This window comes from Halichoerus grypus, chromosome 10 (assembly GCF_964656455.1).
Source record: "Halichoerus grypus chromosome 10, mHalGry1.hap1.1, whole genome shotgun sequence".
NCBI lineage: Eukaryota > Metazoa > Chordata > Mammalia > Carnivora > Phocidae > Halichoerus > Halichoerus grypus.
This window is the reverse complement of record NC_135721.1, coordinates 47291096-47305787: the sequence shown is the minus strand read 5'-3', so window position 1 is coordinate 47305787 and position 14692 is coordinate 47291096. Positions and strand designations below refer to the sequence as shown.

Genomic DNA, 14692 nt, shown 5'->3' with positions numbered 1-14692 from the left:
TAGCTGTGAATAACAGATTAGATAGTACTGAAAATCACATCAATGATTCAAAAGTCCAGTTTGAGAAATTTTCCAAAAATGCAGAAGGAAAATACGGAGATGCATATAATACATAAAAATGTAAGAGATGTGAGAGTGTAGGTTTAGGAGATAAAATATAGTATAATAGGAATGCTAGAAGGAGAAGCAGTAATTAATAAATTTATAATGTAGTCCCCTGAGCTGAATAAAATTTTAAGTTCTTAAATGGACTCTTTCTAGAAAAAATATACTACAAAGATAATTCAATATTAAGAACTCTATTAATATCCCTTATCATATAACTAGATCAAAGGAGAAAAAAACTTACAAATCATTTCTTTGGATAACAAAAAGACATTTAATAATAAAAATTTAACATCATTTGCTAATGTAAAATAGAGATAGAATACTATGCCATTAATAATATAAAGTGTATATATTTAATGATGAAAGGATTTTAAACTAAATGATGAAAAATAGAAGTAGTCTGTTCTTATTAAAGTCAGAAACCACACAAATGACCATTATTACCAGCAGTAACATTGTTCTAAGCATGCTACCCAATGCAATTAAGCTAAGAAAAAGGAATCAGGGGCTTATAAATAATGTAAAATAAGGGAAAATTATCATGATTTGCAGATGATAGCCTATCTATAAAACCAAAGAAAATCACCTGAAAAACAGGTAAGTTAGAGATTTCAGAAGGTGGTTTCAAAGCAAATGTGTAAAAGTCAATAGCTTTCAAACTCTGTACCAGCAGAGCCATTTATAAACCATGATGGAAATAAGATCATATCACTAGGGTCATGAAAATACATAATACTTAGAAATAAACACTTATTGAAATACATAGGACCCATGTGAAGTAAACTACTAAATATTCCTTTACTGAAAGAACTAATGGAAACTTGAATAAGCGAAGAACCATGTCCTGCTGATGGGCGGATCCAATCTGCAACATTATAACAATCTAGTTTGTGGAATTTCAAGTTCTTATTGCACACCCCGGCGGAGAGACGCAGAAAACACATAGGATATATGTTCTGAATTCAGATGGAGGTCTGGGTTGGCAAGAGAGATTTGGGAGCTACCACTGTAGAGTGAATGGTTGCAGCCATGAACATGGATGAATGCCCTAGGAGAGTGTGGAGTGCAAAGAGAAAAGGACCAAAGACCACATTTTGGAGAACACCAGCATTCATAGGGTGCACAGTGACAGAGAAGCCAGTAAATGAGATTGAGATGGTGGGTGTTAAGATGGAGGAGAAAAACCAGGAGGAAGAACCGTCAGAAACCAAAGGAGCCAGCCTTAAGAAGTAGAGAGTAGTCTACATGGTCCTTTGTTACAAAGGGGTCATGCAAGATAAAAATGGAGAATCCGTGATATTTGGCTTCTAGGAGATTTCTGGTCACAGTGGCAATTTTGCAGTTTTGGTGGAATTGGGGGGTGCCAAAGTTGAGGTGAGGATTATTGAATTTCTTATGATGCTAATAGCCACATGGAATCTACTGGTTAATGTGTGAAGGCACTAAACCCTAACAAGTCTCAATTTCCTCATCTCTAAAGTGGAGTGGCGGTTGCAGAAAAAGAAAGTGAGACGATGACCATAAAAATATTTTATAAACTATAAACCACCCTACAAACAGATGGTGTTATTTTTAGTTCTGACGATCTTCCAGGCAATATTTTCACATGAAATGTGTTAAAGGTGATGGCGCTGAGATAATGGCCCTGAAAAATTGCCCCATCATTTCCTCTGTAGTCCCAATTTCTCATCCCAAGGCAGGATTGTTAACACAGAAACATGATCTGCTGTGAGCTTCTGCGTTGACGCAGACGAAGCTGTTGGGGAAGCCAACTGATCTGAAAGGTTTTGCAATGCCATGCATTGTTTCAGCCATCCAAAAGAGAACAGAATTCCAGTCCCAATGAAGTAAGGTGACAGAATGAGTTCCTGTTTGCCTAAGTAGATGCCAGCACTTAAATAAATACCATGTTCCTTCCCAGAACTTAGCTGGAAAGCACTCCCACCAAACATAACCCTGAGACACTTGGCACATGGCCCAAACCAGATGACAGTTCAATTGTCCTTCCCCCCATTGTTGGGATCTCAAATGGCCACAGGGTTGACATTTCTCTAGACGCTCAGTGGGAACATTTCAGTGACAACTATCAAGTGATCATAACATAATGGGCTTAGACTCACGTTCCTTCCTTTCTTCATCCATCCCTACAAAGTACATTTGTTAAGCATCTATGAAATGCCAGGCACTTCGCCCGGGATAAGGTTGACAAAGATGAATGACACTGAGTTGCCCTTGAAGAGCTCATTGTTTATTGAAAAAGAGAAGCATAGTAGCACTTCATTACAATACAATGAAATAAAAACTTTTATAAATGCATGTCCAAAGTGCTACGGGAACCTTGAAAAGGGCATCCAGCCTGCCAGTTCAGACAAAAGGCCAAGAGTTGAAGTGTCAGACTCCTTCTAACTCTGAAAATAGCAAGCTTAGCAGTTGGTACATAGTAGGCGTTCAATTAGGCCCAATAAATGATTGATGAATACCACCAAACATGCCTATAGACCACAGCTCTCCTAATCACCTCACTTCTATTCCCATTAAGGTAGTTGATTTCTGAGGGGATAGTGAAAGATGCTTCCTCAGAGAATGGACTATACACCGCACTCTGCCATCCTCAGCAGGTAGACCAATGACCATTAATCCAAAAGAAAGATGGGACCAAGACCTCTTTCTTTTTTTAAAAAAAGATCTTATTTATTTATTTATTTGAGAGAGAGAGAGAGAGAGAATGAGAGAAAGAGCACAAGCAGGGAAGGTACAGAGGGAGAGGGAGAAGCACACTCCCTGAGCAGGGAGCCCGAAGCAGGGCTCGATCCCAGGACTCTGAGATCATGACCTGAGCCAAAGGCAGACACTTAACCAACTGAGCCACTTAGGTGCCCTGGACCAAAACCACTTGTAAGAGTTGTTTTAGGCAAAAGCTCAGCAGGAGAGCAGGTCAGGAATGGCACCATGGTCACAATCACCCTAATTGAATCTCACAAGATACCATGGTACCAGATGGAAGCAGAGGTCAACGGGAACCTTCTGAAGTCATCCATACTTCAGTGGGATATTATGAAAGATTGCTGCTAGGAAGATAGTCCTGACACCAAAATGGGGTAACCCACTCAGGACAAGCCACTCACCCTCTGAAGGTCACTGACCTCATTTGTCAAATAACAGTGCTGCCTGGCTGTGCTCAGACATCTCTTCCAAATCTAAGAAACTAGGATTTGTTTTTTGAATCAGGAAAAAATTTTTTAAATGAATCTCTTAGTTCTTAGAGTAGTTGTGTAAGAAGAAATAGCAAGATTCCTGAAATTCACCTAACACATTGCCCATTTCCTTCCACGTGGCTGTTAATCCTTTTAACTTGTCAGGGCAAAAGATCCAGGTAGGATGACGAAGGAAGCAAAACAGAGGACACAATTTTAACTCCCATGAGCAAGAGTTTGACTTCTCACACATCCTCTCTTCCTCCTCACGCTAATTCCAGGCCATCAGTGACATGTAAACAGTCTAACCAGACTCAGTTAACTTTTTACTGGAGTTGCTGGCTGTGGACAGCACTATTCAGCTTCATTCAGGTTGTCATACCAAGAAAACCACTGGAGTGTCCCTGCTGTATAAGGGCATCATCAGCCTCGGTGAGGGGCTGGGCTCCCTATAAGATTTCAAGAAAGGCTGAGCCTGCTGGCTAATGGATTAATTGAAGGCAGGCATAGGGGCCTTGCTGTGCAGGACACGAGCTCCCTCAGGTGCCCTCTGCTAGTGCCCAAAGCAGTGCCTGGCCCCACGGGAAGGCTGAGCCCCACACTGCCTTTCTTCCAGGCTCCTGGCTTCCCCTCAGATCCCAATGATCAGGGTCACACTTTTGCTGCTGAGGCATGAACATCGTGTTCCTGAAAACCTCCAAGTAACAACATCCCTGAGGGGACCACAGGGGAGTAGTTAGACCTTTCAGACTGAGCATGTCACAAGGGAAGACTGCATTACTGAAGCTGCTCGCTCTAGGAGATTACTAATTGGAAGTTTGGCCCCAGGGAGATAATCAGCCAAGCAAAAAACACTGGGGATTCAGGACCAAACCCAGCACAGCTGAGTGAGAAATGCCAGCCTGTCAGCCACCCAGCCATGGTGCCTCTCTCTGACAAGTGTTCCCCATCTGTCCCTGCCCTTTTATCACTGCTGTAGGGCAGGCACTCCTGAATCCTGCCTGGACCGTGACCAGAGGCTCCTAACTGTCTTGTGTTCTCTGGCCTTCCTGCCCTAGTCTCTCCCCGTCCACCCACCCTGCATTCCTGCTGCTGTCAGAGGAGTCTCCTAAAGCACTCTTCAGAGCATTGCTTAGCTCCTGTTCTGTCCCGTCATTCCTTCTGGCTCATTGTGTGCTGCTAGCTTCAGAGACTGCATCCAGTCCACTTCCCACCTCAGTCATGGCGGCCGGCCTGGGGAAGCCTGCCTTCTCCTCAGCACTCTGGGCTCTCCCCATTCCTTGGCTCGCCCAAATTCACACAGAGCTTAGTCATCTCTGACCCCACTTCTCCACACCAAAGGAATGCACTGGGTAAATACAACTTCATTTATTTTAGAAGGTTGTTACACCTTGACTTCTATTTAAAAAATAATAAAAACAAAACCAAAACCACTTAGGAACTTTGCCCAAGTCCCAGCATCCTTGCCTGTCTCACCCTCATCCCTTAGGGATGCTCTTTCCATCCTTGAGATTTCAGCCCCTCACATATCTGAATTCTCCTCAGCTCTCATTGCCCTCTTTCCTGGTATGGCCTAGTAAGCCTCAAGCTCTCTTAACATCCTCTGGGTTTAATTTCCTCTCTTGCCATAAGCAACCTCATTCCATCCTTCTGTGTCTCTCTTCTTCTCTCCCTTTCTTTTCCCATGTCCCCTGCTGTTTGCTTACATCGCCCTTCCCCTTCTCTCCTCTCTCTGTCTTCATCTCCCTCACTAATGTCATTAGCTCCTACCAACCATCCCATTCATCTCACCCCATCTCCTGCTCATCTGGCCCTGCTCATCTGTGGAAGGTTTTCCTTCTACAGAGGTTACCATTTCCTGTTCTGAAAGGTCACAGAGCTCACATACACATAGACAAGGTCAAGACCATCACCTTCCTGCCATGGGAAGTCACCATATTACTCTCCCTCATCATATCCCTTGTGAAATCACATTTACATTTTATCATATCCACATGGCTGGAGGGAGAGTTTTGGAAAGGAGAGGGGTCACAACATGTGTCAAAAGGCATAGAAACCTTTAGAATAACAAAGACGGAGAAGATAGTTGGCCTTAGTAGAAGGTTACTGGAGAACTCTGAAAAGAAATCAAGATGTTTTAAAATATATTCTATTACTCAAACCCAGGCTGGGCAAATTCCAGTCCATGGGCCAAATCTGGCCTGTTTTCTGTATGGCCTATGCGTGAGGAATAGTGTTTACATTTTTAAATGGCTGATAAAAAAATAAAAAGGGGAACATTTCATAATGTGTGAAAATTCTATGCAATTCAAATTTCAGTGTCCATAAACCAGATTTTCCTGTAACACAGCTACACTCATTTATTTATTTATGCATTATCCATGACTCTTTTCACACTAGCTACAATGGCAGAGCCCAGTAGCTAGTGTCACCGGCGAGACCCCTTGACACCCTGAACTCAGGACTGATCCCTTGAGCTCACAAAACTTCTAGAGGCGTCTGCCCTACTGCCAATTTCATCTTTTAGGAACTAACACATTGCTGGAACAGGAGAAGAAACATTTGAGGAAGACCCTGTGCAGATGAATCAATCAGAAAGTGCCTGACAGTTACCTCAGCTTCATTAAAATGTTAAAATGCCCCTCTGAATATTCATCCCAAGCCCTAATAAAAGGAGCCTGGTTGCCCCTTTCCGGGGAGTCAGGGCTTTGGACATTATCCCCCATGACCTCCTTATTTGTACAGATGAAGATAACTTTGTGTTTTCAACTCCACCTGTAGAGTCTCTGTCTGTAACTCACCAAGAAGTGGTCCCACTTTAGTCTGATAACATTGGGACATAAAGTAGTTACAACATTTATGGCCTGTAAAGCCTAAAATATTTACTATCTGACTGTAATAGGTTGAATGGTGGCCCCCAAAATAGCAGGTCCATGCCCTGGTATCTGGATCCTGTGCTTGTTACTTTATTTGGAAAAAGAGTCTTGCAGATGAAATTAACGATATTAAAGATGAGCTCATCCTGGATTACTGGGGTGGGCACCAAATCCAATTTCGAGTGTTCCTACAAGAGACAGAAGAGGAGAAGACATAGACACGGAGGAGAAGGCTGTATCTCAAAGAGGCAGAGACTGATTATGCAGCTGCAAGCCAAGGAGTACCTGGCATCACCAGAACCTGGAAGGGGCAAATGAGGGTTCTCTTCTAGAGCCTTTGCAGGGAATGCGCCCTACTAACACTTCGATTTTAGACTTCTGACCTCTACGCCTGTGAAAAAATACTGTTCTGTTGTTTTAAGCCACCCAGTTTATGGTAACTTGTTAAAAAGGCCCTAGGAAACTGACACGCTGACCTTTTCCAGAAAGTTTGCCAACCTCTGTGCCTACCTGTATTTCTGTATTTCATTCAAGTTTAGTTTATTCCTAAAAGAGGAAGAGGACACATTGTGTTTCTATGAACTTAAGATGAAAAAGAAAATGTAAAAGACTGCTTGTCCTACACTCCCAAAACAGAGGCTCGGGTCCCACGGATAAACCTTTCATCGGCAAGGTAAGGACCTAAAAGACAAGGATTTGACTTAGTGGGATCAGAGAATGCACTGGAAAAAACTGAAAAAGGAGGATTGTATCCACCTGGTTCCCCACTGTTTATGTACGATGTGCCAAGGAAGGGCAGATAAGTAGCCCAGGCAGCCCCCAGATAGCCCAGGGCCAGGGTCATGACAACTGGCAACAGTGGGAGCCCCACCCCTGCCCCAGGGCAGAGGCCAGGCACAGAGATGCACTGCGGTGGAATTGTCTCTCTCTCTCAAAAAAGGAAAAAATTATAAATGTATTTATTTTCCTCAGGAAGAGGTGGGTCTTAAGCAATTTAAATATTTCATTCTGTTCTTTCAGTTCTGGCTACTGGCCATTATTAGGAAGATGTGGGAAGAAGCCTGAATGAAAATCTTCTCATTATTGAGAAAAAAAATTCACAGCAGTGAAGCAATTTACAGCCTTTCTACCTAGAGACAGGGAGGTAAGAATATTCTGAGTCCAAGTCCCCATGGAAATGATCTTTAGTTCAGAGCTTGTTTCTCAAAGAACCTGCATATATAGACACATGGATTTGTGCAATTCTCATTATAATCTCATCTAAACCTTATTTGATGTCTGAGAAAATGGAGCTTAGCTATGGTGAGAATTTATCTAAGACCATAGAGATAGTTGAGGATGGAGAGAATATGGGGCTCTAACTATGACCTAAGTTGGTTTTCCAACACTCCTCACCACTTCGGGATCTAATTCATTTCAGGTTAATGACTGAGAGCTTCAGATGGGCAAAGGCCTGGGCATTTCTTGGAAAAACCTGATCAGTATAGTTTCTATTAAGCAAAGTGGGCACGAAGAGGTTTCCAAGATCTACTAACTCTCTTTTGCTCTCTGCCTTCTTCCTAGGCAGAACATGCATATTTATGTATTCCCAGGGTCTGATTTAATAAAAGGGATTGCTATGAAAGGCAGCAGCAAGACAGCTATTTTCCAAGATAAGATACATACTTAGTTAGATTAAATAGCAAAAATGGAAATGGCCCTAACAGGGGGCTCTAGGCCTCAAGCAAAATTCAAACCTTAGAATCTGTTAGTTTTTAACAGCAGGATTAGAAGTTGTTTTTGTCAGCTTTGGGCAATTGCCATATATTTTCATGAATTAATTTTTGTTGAAATGCCTGCTGAGTATGTGGTGTAGAACAGGGAGTCAGCTGACTGTTTGCACCATAATCTAATTTGGCAGCTGGGCCCTGAATGCTGAGTATTACTCAAATTAACACGCCCAGGATAGCAGAGGAAGCAGAACTGAAGAGAGGAGACTGGTCAGTGAGAGGCTGGCTGTATGGCTATTACTGAGAACTGAGGCTCTGCTTTGAACTCAGATGGTCCAGTGTCCCAGCCCTGGCTCTGCTTTGGATCAGCTGTGGGGCTTCCCACAAGTCATCTCAGTCTCTGAGCATGGGGTTCCTCATTTGTAAAACCAAGATAGTCATTGCACCAGTTTCTAAGGGTGGTGTATTAAGTGCTTTAGATGTATTATCTTATTTAATTCTTAAAACCACCACCTGATAAAATAACTTTTTATTGGTACTTTTATTTTGGAGAAGCGGGTGGGGGGTGGGGTAAGTAAAGTAGCTAATTTGGTTGGAAAGGCCAAGGAATAGGAGACCTGATTTCTAGTCCAGCTTGGAGATTAACTAATTCTAGATCTGTAAGGTTTCAGAAAGCAGATCCCAAATAACATGCCTCTCCATTCGTGTTATTTAAAGTATTAAGTACTCAGGCCCACAGCAAAGTAAAGAATTCAAATGGGGGAAGGCATGTTATAAAAGATCAAATGGTAAGTACCGAACCCAGTTAAATTAAAAGAATTATTAATTGCTGTAATATTTTTATTTTAAAAAATCCAATAAATTGTGATTTTTCTCTCCAACTTACTGAGAAATAATTCAGAAAAAAAAAAAAGAAACTCATTTCTATAAAACTAGAAATTCTGAGTATTCCTCAATGCCAGGAAACAGAATTTCTATTAGTCAAAGTTCTGAGGAAGCTTACAGGCAGGAGAAAGGAAAAGGGTGGTAAGGCATTCTCTAAAGCTATGTCTACCACAGATCTCTGCTTTTAAAACATGGAGTCTTCCCACCAGAGAAAGAGAAGCTAACCTAGATTTGACTTCTAGAATAGTTGGAGCCATTTTTGGTACATTTTCCTTGGCATTAATTACTGTTTTCTTGCATCAATTCTGGGACTATAATTACCCACAAAGCTGTGTGACTAGGAGTGCTTATATCTAAGAGGGTCACGTTGGCAACTAGAAGGAGCTAAGCCTGACAGAGTTGTGGTGCATTCTGGGAGTTCTATTGAATACTAGAAAAACTATTTACTGAGCATTTACTATATGCCAAGCAAACATAACATTCACTTAGTTAGATAAATAAAAAAACTAAGAAGCATGTCTGACTATGCAGGAATCATTGCTGCTCATGAAAAGATAAACAGGCAGTGGTACTCGATGTTTCCTCTTGGCAATACATTTGCACTAAATAAAAGAATTCAAAACAGCAAAAAAAAAAAATTGTTAGAAAATATGAATATCAAATGAACTTGACCTTATGATCTGAAATGAGAATTCTATCAGCAATTATGTGGACAGCGAGGGGAACCAAGTTAAACAACAACAATGTACCTACATATAGAGTTTACAGTAAAACCTAGTCTGAGGATCTCTCCATGTTAAAGGATGAAAAAATAGAAAAAAGAATCGAACTTAGAACCGATGAATTATGAGTGTGTATTATAAAAGGGGGAGAACATAACACTCAAAAGGTAGGGGAAGAACATAGTTTTGAAAAAAACAATTTGCTACAGGTTCCAGAAATAAATTTTATAATACAATTGCTTTGGGCTTTAACAACTATTCAAAATAACACAAACTCTATGAAGCAGATATAGGATGAGATCAAAGAAATTAAAGCTGAAATAAGAAAAGATCTAGCTTGGTGAAAAAGGCAGGAATGAAAAACACATTGACACAAGAAACAATTTTGAAGGAGTTAAAAAGGCAGCTACAGAATTAAATTCAGCATTAGAATAAATACATTGGAGAAAGCGAATTAGCAATAAATAAACCAGCTTTAGAAGTTGTTCCAGAACAAAAAGGAAAAGGAGAAGAAGACTAAAAAGAATGAAGAAATTGGGAATTTTGAACAGGAGAATTAAATAATTTGAACAGAAATAATGATTTGAGATGTAATAGAAGAAAATATTTCTGAATTGAGTAAAGATCTGGGGCTAGTTATACTAAGCAAAATCAATGTGGAAAAGAGACACATACCTAGAGATATTCTGATATATACATACATATACATATATATATATATTTCAAGAGTAAAGAAGAATTCTACCAGTCAATCAAAAAGATAAATATTTTTCCTGTAGGGAAAAAAATCATGTTGGCTTCATAATTCCCTCCTACTATAATGCCAGAAAATAAAGGAGCCACGTTTATAAAATTACAGGAGGAGAAATCTTAAGAGTCTGAGTATTGTCTACCTAAGTTGTTATTTATGAGTTAAGCCAACAGAAAAAACTCAGGAACATAAAAGCTCAGAAAGTCTACCAGCCATACCATCCCCAAAATAACAACAACAACAAATCCCCAAATGCCACTCAAAGACATTATATTGGAGAGAAACAGCTCACAATAATGTAAGAAGAGGGAAGCTGGTCACTAAAAGGGTTATGGCTACCACTACAACAATTTAAATAGAAAATTAAAGCTTAATAATAGTTGTAGTACTATTATAAGGCTTAACACAAATGTTAAAAAAATAGCCCTTGGAGGACAATATATACAGCATAAAGTACAATAGAAAAGTATGAGTTAAAATTCCATATATAGCTTTTGGTTACTATGACAGGGCTGGAGAGATCCCAACAAGGCTGAGGAGATTGGATCTCAGTGTCCTCCCAGCCCTTTGATTCCTCCCTGGCCCCACCATGGAGCCCCTCAATAACATGGTTTGAATCCAGAAAAAAAAATTTCACATAAGAACAACGACAACAACAAAAACTGAGAGAGTGGGAGAAAGACAAAAGGGAATTAAAAATGCACGCTAAAATCTTTCATAGACGTAGCCAATAAATACAGTTTTAGTCCAGGCATTGACATTGATAAAAATAGTTTCAAGCATTTTTTTAAAAAAATGTAAAATTAACCACTAGAAAAACAACAAAACTTTCAAATCACTAGAGGAAACAAAGTTAAAGGAAACATAGTCCATATAGTGAAGGGGGATTAAAAAAACCCCAGTAAGACAGTAAAGAGACAACAACAAAAAATCATGTAAAACAGAAGCAGAAGCAGATCAGGCATAATCATTAGGACAAGAAGTGTTAATGGATAAAACACATTTACTAAAAGAAAATGAACCTAAAAGATCAGCAGCATATAAACAACTATATAGACTTCCTAAACACCTATTACCTAGGAAAAGTTTCAAATAAAAAGATGGACCCTCTGTGTATAAATTCAGCTTATGGACTTGAGTCATATCTCCTCATCAGCTGTTGGGAAAAACATGGGCAGTGTTAGGTCAAGAACAAGTGGATGAATCAGGTAATCACTAATCCAAGGTGAATATTTGATGGATTTACCAAAACTGAAGTGGAGAAGCCCAACCAAAGCTCTAATAAGTATAAACTATCCTTAAAAAAAAAAGGAAATGTTGGAATCTTCCCATTAACATCACTCAGGAGCATATTGGAAATCCATTTGCAGAACATGAGCCAAAGAATATTCTGAAAGTGCCTTTTAGAATAAACTACTATTCCTTTGTGACACCTACAAATTCAGAAGACAGCTATGCAATAAAAAGTTTAAATAATCAGATTTATGAAGGTCAAAGACATCCCAAAATATTGTATGTTTTGATGACCCCACATTAATATGTCTTTCAGAAAAAATGACAGAATTTTAAAAAAATGTGGTAGAGGCACACAGCTTAGCATACTTTAATTCAAGCCAATGGCCAATGGTCCTAGATTTCCAAGTAATACCAGAAGAAAACCAGTGCCTTCATATGAAAGTTTGCAATATTTAGTTATCTTATTTTAGGAAAGAAAGCGTGGGAGTAGAACAATAAAACATACCAGCGGAAAGGAGAACTTCAGCTAGACGTGGAAGATATATCAAAGGGAGTACGTTTGTTTGAGCTGTTTTATCTCAGACATATTTAATTACATTTTATGACTTTCTTGGTTGAGGAGACAGTTTCCTGTAATTGAAGGTCAATATGATTATATTTTTAGCATATTTTTGTGTGTGCATTTTAGCATTTTATGTCTGGGTGACACCCAGGGTATTGACTTTTTTTTACTTAACACCTTTTTGGGTCTTAATTCTATGTTACCATTTCCTTTAAAGATGGATGACTCAGAGAAATTTTGTTGATATTTCAAGGTTGTTAAAATTTCATGCTAGGATTCCATTTACAATCAGCTATCCTGAATATGAAGTGCTACGTATTTTTCACTTGTGGGAGACACTGCTGTTCTCTCCCATATCCAGTTATTTTCTCTGTCCTAGTCCTGTTAGAGATTACAATTCTCAGTCCCGTTGCTGCTAGGCAAGGTGGTGTGACTAAGTCTAGCCAACAAAATGTGAATGGAAACCACGTGTGTTATTTCCAAGCTAAGATGGTTGATTGCTGGGGCACCTGGGGGGCTCAGTCAATTAAGTGTCTGCCTTCGGCTCAGGTCATGATCTCAGGGTCCTGAGATCGAGCCCCACATCGGGCTCCCTGCTCAGCGGGGAGCCTGCTTCTCCCTCTGCCTCTGCTTCTCCCCCCCCCCCACATCTTGTGCTCTCTCTCTCTCTCTCAAATAAATAAATAAAATCTTAAAAAAATAAACTTTAAGATAGTTGATTGCTGATATACCACTCCACTTTCCCTCTTATCCTGCCATGGCAACCGTGGAAGTCATGTGCTAAAATGACAGTGTCACAAGATGGAGAAAGATGTGATTCCTGAGTCACCAGATGGAGGAGAGCCTCCACGGACTTACCATCAGACTTTGGGAGAGCAACCAATAAACCACTGTGCTAAAGTACTGAGAACTCAGGGTTTGTCTATTGCAGCTGCTATTGATTACTTGCCCTAACGTGAGATTTTTTTGTGCTTCCTTTCGGCTCAAGTTCCTTAGGATCTATAAATATTTTATTTGAATGAAAATGTGAATCAGCTGATAGGTAAAACGTACAAACTTAAAGCAGTTATATAATTGCTAATAATCAATTTAGTATTCTATTACATGTAATTCTACATTGATTGTTTGGTAGAGCAAATACTGCCAGTTTTATTATTTATTATTATGTTTTTACTTAAATCTTTAAATCATAAAGATAACCAGGATAAAAAAGTTGAGATAGGAATGCTGAACTCTGAACTGCCTAATGACTCATTCTCAGAAGGTTGGTGCACAGGTATGTTAAAAATACAGCATTCGACACTGAAAGTATTCTGTGGTTTATTTTGAAGAAGATTGTCTATTCAATATAAAAATGTAGATGTCTTAATGGCAAGGGAGGGGAGACAGAGAGAGAAAGAGATTGATTCTTATCCCAGTATTGCACTATTACTCCTCATGACCTTATTTATTCTATTCAATGAAATTTAAAATGAATCGTTTAAGTTTCTCCATGTAGGTTAATCAGTTTATATTTTGTACAAAATGATTGTTCTTATATTTCTTTGGAGTGCTTCATGAAGTGGTGTAAACACTGTCATTCTAATCTTTCAATAAAAACACATACCCTTAAAAATTAAACAAATGCATGTACAAAGGTAGATCAGGCATAAACTGGTGATCTAAAAAGAGCAATAATCTTGGAAATTATTTGTGGAAAGCCTGGGCAGTTTAATAGGTAAAATTTTTAAAAAAGAGATTATATGATTTCTGTGATATGTAAACACAAGGAAAAAGAGGTAAAGCCTCCAAATTCATTTCATGAAGTACAACCTTAATGAATCATCAGTCTCCCTCATAGGTCTTCCCTCAACTCAAAAGAGCTAAATAAAATACCTGCAACACCAATTCACAAATACAATGTCAGATAACACATCATGGTCTAAGCAGAATTATCCATGATTACAGTTAATGTAGCTCCTAGGGTCGCAAGAAGGTCTTGCGTTTTGGGCTCCAGGTCCACCAAACCCACTCCCATTGGTCCAGCTCAAGCCTGGACTTGGCCTCTGCAGAGGCTCTTGACAATGCTTAGTCCCAAGCTCCATCAATACTTTATGAAACACTTTACGAAATTATTGGGTAGAATAAAGCCAAGGCATGAGGTTGGGTCCATAACAACCTGATATTGAACTAGCACCAATCCTGCTCAGGGATTTCATGGCTCTTCCCTGTTATTGGCGTTTGTATTGAATTGGAGGGGTGAATGCACCGCACCTAGCATTAGCAGGAGCATTGGATGAACTGCATGAGCATGGATGTTAGTCTTATTATCTCCCCAAAGGGGCTTGTCAGAAGTTAGACTAGGGTTCAGATACCCTAGATTCCCATAAAGAAAACCACTAAGAAAATGCATCAGCATAAATTGGCCGCAACTCTCACTTCTGGCCCTTTTCGAATAAAAGATCAGGCAAGAGTAAGGGGCACAAGGGTCTATAGGCTCACTACAAACTATTTATGGATAGAGAACCAAGGGATGATGCACACTTGAGGCTGGTGTCCCACCTTCCATTCTCTGGATAAGAATATCAGGCATTGACATTCCTTAGCTCCAGGTCTCTGTCCTTTAGTCCTCTGTTCCTGATACCACAAGTGACCACCAGTGGAGTCAGG

At 39.8% G+C, this 14692-nt stretch overlaps 1 protein-coding gene across 1 annotated transcript in view; it reads right to left on the bottom strand.

Annotated features, from left to right (window-relative positions):
- Positions 1-14692, bottom strand: part of TACR1 (tachykinin receptor 1) — a 156514-nt gene that overhangs the window by 107925 nt on the left and 33897 nt on the right. The gene's annotated exons all lie outside the window — the stretch shown is intronic.